Source organism: Grammomys surdaster, unplaced genomic scaffold (assembly GCF_004785775.1).
Source record: "Grammomys surdaster isolate TR1022 unplaced genomic scaffold, NIH_TR_1.0 242, whole genome shotgun sequence".
Classification (NCBI taxonomy): Eukaryota; Metazoa; Chordata; class Mammalia; order Rodentia; family Muridae; genus Grammomys; species Grammomys surdaster.
In genome coordinates this window covers 9,028,975-9,040,989 of record NW_021604687.1, presented here as the reverse complement: position 1 = coordinate 9,040,989, position 12,015 = coordinate 9,028,975, and the positions used below count along the sequence as shown (strand labels likewise).

General features: G+C 48.3%; 1 pseudogene; it reads right to left on the bottom strand.

Moving 5' to 3' along the window:
• Window positions 1-2,040: 2,040 nt before the first annotated feature.
• Window positions 2,041-2,172, bottom strand: LOC114627121 (annotated as a pseudogene).
• Window positions 2,173-12,015: the final 9,843 nt, after the last annotated feature.

Here is a 12,015-nt window from a genome sequence, read left to right as displayed (position 1 = left end):
ACACATCTTCACTTGTAAGTGTTCATTGCAATGAGTCATTGGTCTGGTTCAAGATCTCTGGCTTTCTGTGACACCATCAATATTGGATCCCCACTGGGACTCCTCCTGGTTATCCTGTTGTTGGCCTGTATCATGGAGATCCTGCAGCACTGGATCAGCAGGACCAGCCTTTCTCAAGTCCCAACAATTCACAGATGACATAGATTTTGCAGTGGGCCATCTCAGAGCCCTGGATCTGGGCCTGGGTGGTAGCAGAGCTGGTCAACCCACCAGCTCTCCCTTATCTGCACCACCAGGGTGAGCTCTCCTCTAGCTCTGCTCTGGCTGGGCCACCCAATGCCACCATCAGCAGGAGTCTGGCTCACTTGCACTCATGCCTCCAGAGTCACTCCACTATGCTTCCCAGTCAAGGCGTGGGGCCAACTCTCCCAGTAGCTGCAGCCTCTGCAGGTCTGGGTCAGCTCTCCTGTTCTCACACCATTGAGGCTAGCTCACCCGTGTCTTTGCCATGACGGCTAGCTCCTGTTGTGGTAGTTATTTAAAATCGACCACTTGTTAATCTGACTATCTAAGCTGCAGCGGATCTGCCTAGCCCAGCGCCATGTTTCTCAGCCTGAGGCCATGCGCAGGCAGCAGCTAGAACCGGCCCGCCAGAAACACGAGCACTGCCACCCACTAGATGCCAACGTGAGAGATAGCTCTGCCAATCTTCCACGCTGTCTCCGCAAGGCAGGGCAGTGCCCAGACCATTCTGCCATCCATGCAGGCCCAGTAAGAGAATGAGACTCTAATTCTTATAGATTCATCAAAGGCTTTATATGTTTGACAATGATTAATAACAAGATGCCCATACAAAGAGAGTTGTATCCCAATTAGCTAACCTAATTATAAGTTTATAAGTTGTTCCCCACGAGTGCTCTCCATACCTGTGTGGTTCTCCATCCTCCTACATCTCTGCCCTCTCTAGCTCCTCCTCTTTCTTTTTTCTCTTCCTCTCCGAACTCCTCCTCTTCCTCTCCTTACTCCTCCCACCTTAGCTCCTCCTACAAGCTCTACTGTGTTGTTCAGGCAAGATGCAGAGTCTGCTTTCCCAAGTGCTATAGACAGTAATAGAGCAGGGCTAGCTTCCCCTCCCTCATGCCTTCGTGGCCAGTTTTCCAGACTACCACATGTGGCCAGGGGGAGGGCATCACTCCTGCACCCATGCCACCTCACAGCAGATGAATGGGGGGCAAGCTCCTCATTGCTCTCATTCTCAGCTCTGGCTCCTCTGCAAGCCCTCAACCAAGGCCAGCCAGCACTGTTGTGTTGCCCAGGAGTGGTGCAGGCCTGCTCTCCCAACTCCTCCCGTGAGGGATAGGGCCAGCATCACCCTCCACACCCCACCGCCTTGCTTTAGACAGTGGTGGGGAAGCTCACTAGCACTCTTGCCCTTGGGGCCTGGCTCACCTGCACCCCCAGCACAAGGGTTGGCCCTGTTGCACAGTCCAGGTGAGGTGCAGGGCCTGCTTTCCTGAGTGCTGGCAGGGGTGAGAGATGGTGGCTAGCTCTCCAGAGCACCGCATCCAGTGAGGAAAAGGGCCATTTCTGCACAGTCTCTGGATATCCAGGTGGTAATATGAGCCCAGATGCCAACACTGACCCCTGCTACTGTGTAGACATGAACTCAGGCATGGCAGCTCAGGCTAGGACCTCACCATGGATCCAGGTGGCAGGGATGGACACTCACAACAGGGTTTCACTCTTGATTCTCCAGTTCCATCTCTCTTCATAATGCTCAAGTTGGTCCACTTCTCTTTTTCTCTGCCATCTGACCACCATATACTTGCACACTGTGGTGGCTCCAGCAACAGGCTAGCCACCTGGCTGAGTGACATCCTCTATCCATTCTCCATGGTGTGTTGGCAAGCAGGTGTCTATGGCCCATCTGTTCTGTGCACTGGAGGGTAGGTCTGTGGGTGGCATGGTGTTCCACAGGTGTCTCTCTGCCTCCTTCCTCACAGCACTGTCTGGATTTGATTTGATTTGATAACTTGATTTTTATGAATCCTAGGCATAAAACAGCTTTTGCCACCAAGCCAGGGATCAAGCTGGGATGATCGAATGACATTTGCTTTGCCCCTGGATGAGATAAGAGCACCAACAAGCTCTCTTTGTCCATTGCCAGGGGTTAACCTCCTGTTCATATAAAAATCCATCCATGCCTCCATTTTCCCTTCCATGCACCATCTATTCATCCATCCTACCTCCCTACTGTATGTCCATTCACTTATCTATCCATCCACATGTTTACTCACCCATCCTCTTAGCCATCCACCCATCCATCTATCCATTTAACCATAGGCTCCTTCATCTGTGCAATAACTCTTTAACACAGGCTTACTGGGAACAAAACATTCAACACTTTAACCATTCAGAGAGAAAGATAAGATATCAAAAATAAGACAAATGACGTAATCTGAATAGTCATATGAAATGCTCTGAGGTAATAAAACAGGGTGCATTAGAGAGTGATAGTGGAGAAGGCTGAGAGTGCAGCTAGGATGCATCTGAGGTGAGATCTGAATGGGAAAGTGAAATCCAATGACTGAGACCTCTGCAGTGGGAGCACCACACCACTGAGACCTCTGCAGTGGGAGCACCGCACCACTGAGACCTCTGTACCACTGAGACCTCTGTACCACTGAGACCTCTGCAGTGGGAGCACCACACCACTGAGACCTCTGCAGTGGGAGCACCGCACCACTGAGACCTCTGCAGTGGGAGCACCACACCACTGAGACCTCTGTACCACTGAGACCCCTGCAGTGGGAGCACCATACCACTGAGACCTCTGCAGTGGGAGCACTGCACCACTGAGACCCCTGCAGTGGGAGCACCACACCACTCACTGAGACCTCTGCCCCACTGAGACTTCTGCAGTGGGAGCACCGCACCACTGAGACCTCTGCCTCACTGAGACCTCTGCAATGAGAGCACTGCACCACTGAGACCTCTTCAGTGAGAGCACTGTACCACTGAGACCTCTGCAGTGGGAGCATCACACCACTGAGTCCTCTGCAGTGGGAGCACTGCAGGCAAAAAGATAAAGAGAGGTGGCTCTGAGTTACCTGCTCTCTCACTTTGAAGACCATAGACCTGGAGGCAAGCTAGGTACCACCAAAAGCACAGTCCTACTGAATGTGTCATTGCTCAGAGGTGGCTGTGTCCACTGCCCACGTAGCAGTTAAAGAACAGTGGTGCACAACACACACACAGCCAGTCGTCTGAGTGCATGCACATCCTCTCTGAGCTTCACTGTGTGAACCTCTACAAAACCTCAGAAACTGAGAGACATTAGCTCCTGGCCCCATAGTAAGCCCAGCCTTACACCCAGAACTCAGCCTTGCAAGCATACATAGGTGATGAATAATTTCCCTGGGTCAAGAAACTGGGGTTTGAGCATCATGCTCCTCACAATGGGTGTTTTGTGTTGTGTTAACTGATAGTGTTGATCAGTGGATCTAACTCCTAGTCAGGGGACTGTCCCCATTCAAGAGTCAAGGAGACAGACACGCTCTCTAAACTGTCCCTATCAGATTGAAGGCCCCACTCTGAGGCACCATCATGAACAAGAAGATGGGATGGCACACCCAACCCCAGCTGGCTGGAGGAGTAGCTGAAAGTAATAACTAGCAGATCTATTAGTCTGGAAATGAGAAGGTGAAGAGATAAATCAGGTGTTAATCACCAAGAGGCGGAGAAGCGGTGCCTTCCCAGGGTACAGCTCCGTTTGGCCAAGTGGCTTCGCCGTGGGCCACTCAATCATACCTTGGGGTCTCGATCCCCCACATGCCATTATCTTCATTGCAGAGAGAGGACTTAGAGCTCCTTGAAATATAGATGAGTGTGGCCTGTCTAATTAGTAAATGCAAGAACAGTTCAACCATTTTCTCAAAACTGTTAATACTCAGAGGAAGACCGTGCTGCCGGTTCTTATTAATTCTGACTTCATTCCTCGACTGAAGCCAAGTACCTGGGCTAGGAGGACATGCCCACCTCTAAGTAGCCTATGGAAGACACTGTTCCTAAACATCCCACATGGTGGCTGAATGACCTTTATTTAAAATATGGACTTTTATTAATGAGAATAAAGAAGAAAATTTAAAGTGGCAGGTGGCATTTATGGAGGGCCTACTAAGCACAAGGCGCCATGCTAAGTGCTTTGCATGCTTCATTTCATCGTCAGCCACACAGGAGCTGGGTTACACGGTCCATATTTTATATATATTAGAAGCCTAACACTTCCAGAATTGATCAGCTTGCCCAAAACACACAGCAGAAGCAGGATTCCAAACAGCTATTAGGCTCCGAGCTTTGTTTTCCCACTGTACCCAGAGGAGAGGAGCAGTGGCCTTGAGAATAGCCATGGCCCAGTTCTCTGAGCTTTCTCCACACTCTCGGGGTTCCTGGAGAGGAGCCTCCTCGTCTAACTTCCAGCTCGTCCTAATGTCTTCAGCTAGAAGCAAGGACAGGAGCCCAAGAGAACATAGAAGGTTTTCCAAGGGAGAATTTCAAAAAGACCTGTAGTGTACAACTCAGCCTACCCCAGTCTCATCTGAAACTCTCACACTGGTTCCAGTACTCAAAGCAAAGTATCTAGGAGTGGACCCAGCTGTTACCTACTCAAAGGTCATCATAAATTCAGGCAAAAGAGTCCTTTGCTACAGGCCTAGAAACAGTGAAACTGCCCAGCTTTCTGTACCCTGACAACTGAAGAGCGTGACCCTGGGGACGACACCCAGACTGCGTGGGGCACCTCTGGCTCTCTACATTCCAGAGGCCTCTTGGCCTCACTTCCCGCTGGAGCAAAGGAAAGAAACCCATTGCACAGTAAACCACAAGTGCAGGCCACAGATCATCGTATCTGAAGGCAAGGGACCTTGGGCTCTATGGTAGAAGTGCTGGGCTTGGCCTCCGGCTCATCCATTATTCACAACACCAACCATAAAAACGTCTACTGACTTTTCATCTCCAAGCCACAGCACAGATACTGACTGTTTAACTTCAACTTGAGTTTCCCCTTTTTTTCATCAAGTTTGTTCCACCTCCACTGAGTCTACTGTGTGCACCTGAGCTGTGTACACGCAGGACTCCTTACAGATTAGGTCCAGCCTAAACTGGCTGCCAAGTGATGGACCCAAAATGCATGAAGAAGCTTTGTTCTCTATATTTTCTCTTTATTTTCCTGGCAAGAAGCACAGTTTGTTTAGATAACTGAAAAGCAAGCTTCATTCTCTCTGCCTTAAAAACAAAAAAACCTACAACTGTCAATAACCAGTCTATGAAGACAATATTCACAACGTAGAATCCAAAAGTACAAGGTACAGAAGCAGCTTCATGTAAATTTAGTTCTCCCACAGCCCATTGTTCTTCTTTCCAAATACACTCTGTGAATGGCCACCTCCTCACACCTAGCTAACACAAGGCTACACATCCTACTGGGGCAGCCTTGTCTCAGGCTTGGAGCCTGCATAGGATGCAGGTGAGGTGGTAGGAAGGCAGGATATAGGTGGATGGTGAGTGTGGGGCACAGTGGGGATGGGGAAGGTGGAATGCAGGTAAGATGGAAGAGAAGTAGATTGCAGGTGTAATGGATGAACAATTCAGAAGGAGGGGAGGGGATGTAGGCAGGGCAGTGGGAAGCATGAGATACAGATAGACAAGCCAAGACCTTGAAAGCCAGTGGTAGGCAGGACCTAGGGCAGTTAATTAATGGCTTAGAAAATGAGTCAGGAGAAGGCTGTCTCTTTTCTCTCCTATTCTTACCCTGGGAAGATGGCATAGCTGAGGAGGAAGGAGGATGCTGGGCTCCTCACCTGTCCAGCCCAAGGGAAGTTGGCAGTGGCTGCTGTTTGTCCTGGTCAGAGCAAACTCAGCACCGGAAACTGCTCTTGGTAGATGGCTTCTTGACATAGGTGTTTTGAAAACTTACAAAGTATTCATTATGCTTCCGTACTGCTTTAGTCTGGATTATAACCCCACCCCACCCCACCCCCAGCAAAGGTAGAGGCTTTTCCTGGTATTTAACTGTTCAGGAGCTTGTGACAGCTCCAGGAATCCCTCCTGTTCCTTGGAGCAGATGTTTCAGATCACCTACTGGTACTTCAGGCTCCCTACCCTGGTTGGAAGGCAGAGGCTTAGTTGGTTGTTGTTCCACTGGGTCCTCAAACACAGATTACCTCTCGCTGTGCTCCCTGGGGAGCACTTAGGCAGAACATCCTAGCTGGCTGGGTGCTGGTCTTCTTCCTGGAGGTTAAGCATCACCTGTAGGCACCAGTGGCGATTGTCAGCCTGCTCTTGCCTTCCTCTGCTTTGGTCCTAGGGTTTCTGATGTGTCTTCCCAGGCTGGTGACCTGTGCTTGCTGCCTCTTTTCTACTCTCCTCCCGGCCCTCCTACTATTCCCCTTTGTCTCCCAGACAGTTTCATATCTTTTTCTCCTAGACTTTATGGATATATAAAATTGTGTGCGTGTGTGCACGCGCACATGTGTGTGTGTGTGTGTGTACATATGTGTGTGTGTGTGACTGGATGCATATATGTGTATGTGTGTACATATGTGTATGTGTACTGATGACATGGACATAAAAACGAAACTGTTTGTCTAAACATTTAGTCACCTGTGATGACCCTACTTCCTCATAAGTTCATATTAATAGGTAGAGAGCTAAGGCTAGGACTTATTTGGGGTGGATACAATTCAGCCCTAGCGGGAACTGAACACAACTCCAGTCTTCCCAAAGCAATATATCCTGGGAACCATCACAAGGATCAGACACAAAAAGTCTCATCCAGGTGGCTATCCCTAGAAATAAGGGGAGAGTTTAGTCTGCTAAGTCCTGCAATAAAATACAGGAGCCAGGCTCTGGTGAAAGAGGGAGGATGAGGATGAGGATGAGGATGAGGATGAGGATGAGGATGATGTGGGATCAGCTGAGCTTGGTAATTCTTCCTGCTAAGGAAGGAAATTCCCAGGCCTTTACATAGGACTGGATATTGGAAGTAAGAGCTACTATGTGCCCAATAAGAACGAAACAGTCACCCAACTATCTGGCAGCAGATGTTGCTATAGATACAGAACAAACTGCTCTATAGTTGCAAAGGTCATCCGGAAGTGTAGCCTGCAGGGAAGGCCGGTGAAGAAACTGTGTGGTCACTGCAGGACAGGTTATGGCTGCATTATTGTCAGCGACTAAGGGAAACAGCACACCTAAAAGGGACTGGGCTAAGACCAGTGGGAATTCCCTGTCACCCTTCCATGTTGGTGACTATTTTTCATGACCATATCCTCAGAGGTGATAACTGCACAAGAGGAGCCCCTTCCCATTCTGTCCTTGCTGTGACCAGCCTTGCCATGTCAGCGTGTGGCCATCCCTGTGGAAATAAAAGAAGTCCTGATTAGGAACTTGTTCCTCCTTCTATGTCATTGAGAAATCACTGAACAGTTGTTCCTAAAATCTTTGAAAGAACACAAGTGGGGCTCCAGACACCCCATCCTGAAAACTAACAGAAAAGCCTAAAGCATTGAACGTCTGAAGTGTTCACTTAAGAAATGGATGCGAGGGACATCGTGGCTGCCTCTAACCAGTCCAGAATGTCCAAGTCAATATGCTGCCCAAGGAAGGATCCAAGAGAAGGACGAGGCTTGATCACCTGCCCCCTGCACAGAGATGGACACACACACACACACACACACACATCTCTAGCTTGCCAAGTCTATTACTCCCCATGGTTTAGTCATCTCTACCACGAATTCCAAACTGAAAAAACAGTTTGATTTCATTCTAACTTTGTTCCTGGGAGTGGTAAGTGTGTGCCCTGTGTATAGGCTGGCATCTGCAGGGATAGTACACTGTCCCTAAAGAACTGGCTGATCTTCTCCCTGATGAACAGTTTAGGTGCCTCTGTCATGGTTCACACATTATCAGAAATATTGTTTACTGCAAAATTAGAGACACCTTCATCTTCAGATTTGTTTAAAGAGACGATTGTTTTACTTCATGGTATGATTTGTTTTTCTTCATGGTGTGGAGTATGGATGGTACTTCGAGTCTAAGAATCTGGGGTCATGACAAATACAGCAGGGATGGTGGTACTCTAAGGTATAGCAGGCATGGAGCATTGCCTCTAGAGGCCAAGGTAGAGCTCTGTGATGATGGGGGTAGGGTGTGGCAAAGGACCCTTGGAAAAGGGGACAGGCAAGAGTAGCTCCACAGCAGCACAGCCCAGTGTAAGCAGTCTGGGTTACACCTAACTGGAGCTGAGATTGTTGCTGAACTGTCAGTGAGATCACCCTGCGGCAGCACTCTGGGTTGCACACTTGTAGGGAGAGCAACCTGTTCACACAGAGACACTGGGACTTATCTGTGGGCAATTCAATTTCCTGCTGACAGTTCTTCCCCAGGCTGTGGTAGACGATAGTTGGGGTCCCTATGAACCTGAGGCCAGTACAAGGCTGCTTTCCTATCAGGGTGTATAACGAGTCTTGTCCTAGAATCAGTGGATTTGATATTAGAACTTCCACAGATGCCACTTAATCCAGATGGTTTTAAATGATGCCCATGGATACATGGTAATACTCAGATTATTCTTTTTGTAGTCTAGGAGCTTAGCCCATGGAATGGTACCACCCGTAGTGGGCAGGTCTTCACACTTCAATTAACCTAATCAAAACAATCCCCTCTGTGAATGTCCAGAGGCCCATCTCCCAAGTGAGTCTAGAGTTTATCAAGTTGACAATTGAGATAAACCACTACATTCACTGAACCTGGAGTGTACTGTTTCAGCTACACTGGGAGGCCAACATGCTGGGTCTGCCTCTCTCCAAGTTCCTGTACTGGGATTAGCGACACCTGGCCTTTTGTGTAAGTGTTGAGAGTCAAAGCTCAAGTATTTATGCTTCTTCGGCAAGCACTTGACTTGCCAAGCACTATCCTCAGGCCAGAACCATGGGTTTGGGGGGTTTGTTTGTTTGTGTGTTTTGCAGTACTCAGCAGATCTGAACAGAAACACATGATGTGTGTTGGGAATCACAGAGGCAGAGGGGGTGGGGGTGGGGCTGTAGCAAATAAGAAAGACCCTGCAGGAGGTGTCTGTAGGTACCAGGTTGAACTTGCTAAGTTTGTTCACAAAGAGTGGTAGACAAAAGCTGCATAGAAGAACTACACTGTGCTTTATTATTTCAGGGAAAAGGGGCTTGTATACAGGACTTCACTTACAGTTGATGACAATACATTTCTCTTTCTGTTAAGAAACCCATCCAAGAAGCCAGATCATAACTAAAGAATCACACGCTGAGCTTGGGACTGGGGTGAGGGGCCATGGCTTCTGTTCATAACAGGGACCTGGTGGGGAAAGACATCTGCCGCTGGATTACTATTAGTCTTTGGTCTCTTTAGCAGAACTTGAATGTATCTATTGTCACATCTCTTTTTATACATCTGTAGATTTCATGGCTTAGTTAACTGAGAACCTTTTAACTTCCAATTTGCAACCTCATTAGCTAGATGTCTGATCGGCAAAATTGTTAACAGTTTTCTAAGTTACACTTACTGTGTGCTCATTATTTGTTTTAAAAGATGGAGAAAGCAGCAACTCGCTGTGGGTCAAGGGCTGAGAGAACCAACTGCTGAGTGCTTAGCCTAAGTAGGGCGTCCCTATCACCCTCTCCAGAGCTCAGGAGAGGGGCAGAAAGCCTGGATGGAGATGACGTGCTGTAAAACATATTCTGGAAATAACACGGTTTCTGTGACTATAAACACAGCACCTGAGGCTACCTGCATAAGACCTGCTCGCACAGAGATGCAGGGAAGTACGGGTCAGAGCATTACAAAGACGAGGGGTCAGGAGGGGCGGGAGTGGATGAGAGAGGGCAACAGGGAGCAACACAATCAAAACAAGATATATATAAGTATGAAGACATCAAGAGTGAGAAAGAATAGAAGAATGAGAAAGATCTGTAATCCTACCAGACAGTAAGTAAAACATTTTAGATTACAGAAAGTCAAGTGTGGCTATTCTAATAATTGCCCTCTCCTCCTCAGTATCCCCTCCTTTCTCCTTCGTCTTTTTCTTTGTGTCCTCAAAGAAAATGGCAGTCTCTTTACTCGGGCTTTCTTCTGTATGCTTAATATCAAGTCCATCAATTCCAGGGGGAGGCTCATCACATACCCCGGTAGGAAAGCAGCTTTGTACTGGCCTCAGGTTTATAGGAACCCCAACTAGGGCCTACCACTGTCTGTGGAAGAACTGCCAGCAGGAAATTGAATTGCCCACAGATAAAACCCAGTGTCTATGTGTGAACAGGTTGCTCTCCCTACAAGTGTGTAACCCAGGGTGCTGTCACAGGGTGATCTCAACCCAGGGTGCTGCCACAGGGTGATCTCACTGACAGTTCAGCAACAATCACAGCTCCAGTTAGGTGTAACCCAGACTGCTTACACTGGGCTGTGCTGCAGTGTGACTACTCTTGCCTGTCCCCTTTTCCAAGGGTCCTTTGCCACCCCTATCATCACAGAGCTCTGCCTTGGACTCCAGAGGCAATGCTCCATGCCTGCTATACCTTAAAGTACCACCACCCCTCATCACCATGATTGCATGATTACAAGATTTACACAACCATCTGCCTGTTGACAGGCAACTATGTATGCTATTTGCCATCTTGTTGTGCGCACAGCTCCTGTGACTTACCAGTATGGGTGTCTGTACAGTTTTTCTTCCTCCTCAGTAAGGTTGCAGGATATGCAGTGAGCAAATGTTTTCACGTTTACGGCACCACCACATGTCTTCCAGAGAGCCTCCACAACAGAATCACATGTGTTCCAGTTATTTCTAGGCAAGCTAACCCCAGAGAGTCCTCACACAGCTACCGGGAGACGCCTTCGTTTTACAGATGGGTTGTGGTTGCTGTCTGGCACCCTGATAGAGGCTGCTATACCAAAAGAGCGTCTTGCATACTGGCCCACTGTCTTCCTGGGAATGCGAGAGGAACTGTGTTGAACAAGTCAAACGTAAAGCTTAGCAGTGTGTCAGGAGCTGCCACCCTCCCTTATTTCTTGCTCATTTCTATCTTTCTGTTTCTAGGACTGACTCTAACAGTGAATTTTCTAGAAAGAATCTTAGACGTTCATCTGCGTAGGAGTCAGTGTGTATCTCACACACAGGGCTCAGGTGCATGAGAGATACATTCCATTCATTTGCTTGTTGGTTCCTATGCCACCTTCTATTTTAGGCCCACATTCTTTTAAGGTAGATGAAACTCAATTTCAGTCATCTTCACCTCTCCTTGGAGTTCAGATAGCGTATTAGGGGTAGGGGATTGACTGGACATGGGAAGCAGAGATCCTCACACTCTTCTCTCATAGAGACATCTGCTTCTGCTCCTCCTCTGACTAACCCCGAGCATGTGAAAATCATTGTGGAGGGGCTGGCTGCCTCTACACAGACTTTCATGAGGCTAGCTCCTCCAGCCCTTCACAGCCACACAGAAAGCCCGTACAGGTTACAGGTTCTCAGTATCTTAGTCACTTGTGCCTCATTCTTAGATCCCAAACACCTGCTCTCACAGATGTGCTGCTATCCGTGTCAGGGGTGTGAAACACAGGAGAGAGCACCTCAGTTCTTCTCAGGGACCAGGACTCCCCAGGGATCCAACTCTTCCTGACCTCTCTCTGCCCCCCACTCTTATCTAGTTTCATCTTTGAGGGCTATACATCAAAAACTCAAAATCCCAGGAAGATTTCATACATGTGCATGCATGAATGCAGATAGACAGACAGGCACACACGCGCACACACACACACACACACGCACAGGCACATGCACACATGCAGGCACTTACATAACAATCTATAGGACATCAGTAAAAGACACCACAAAAGCATATTGGCCTGAAAGCTTTCACACATGTTGACATGTACACACCAACCTGGCTGCACAGAGGGATCGTTAGCAGGCATGCTGCAGGCCGTGCATTT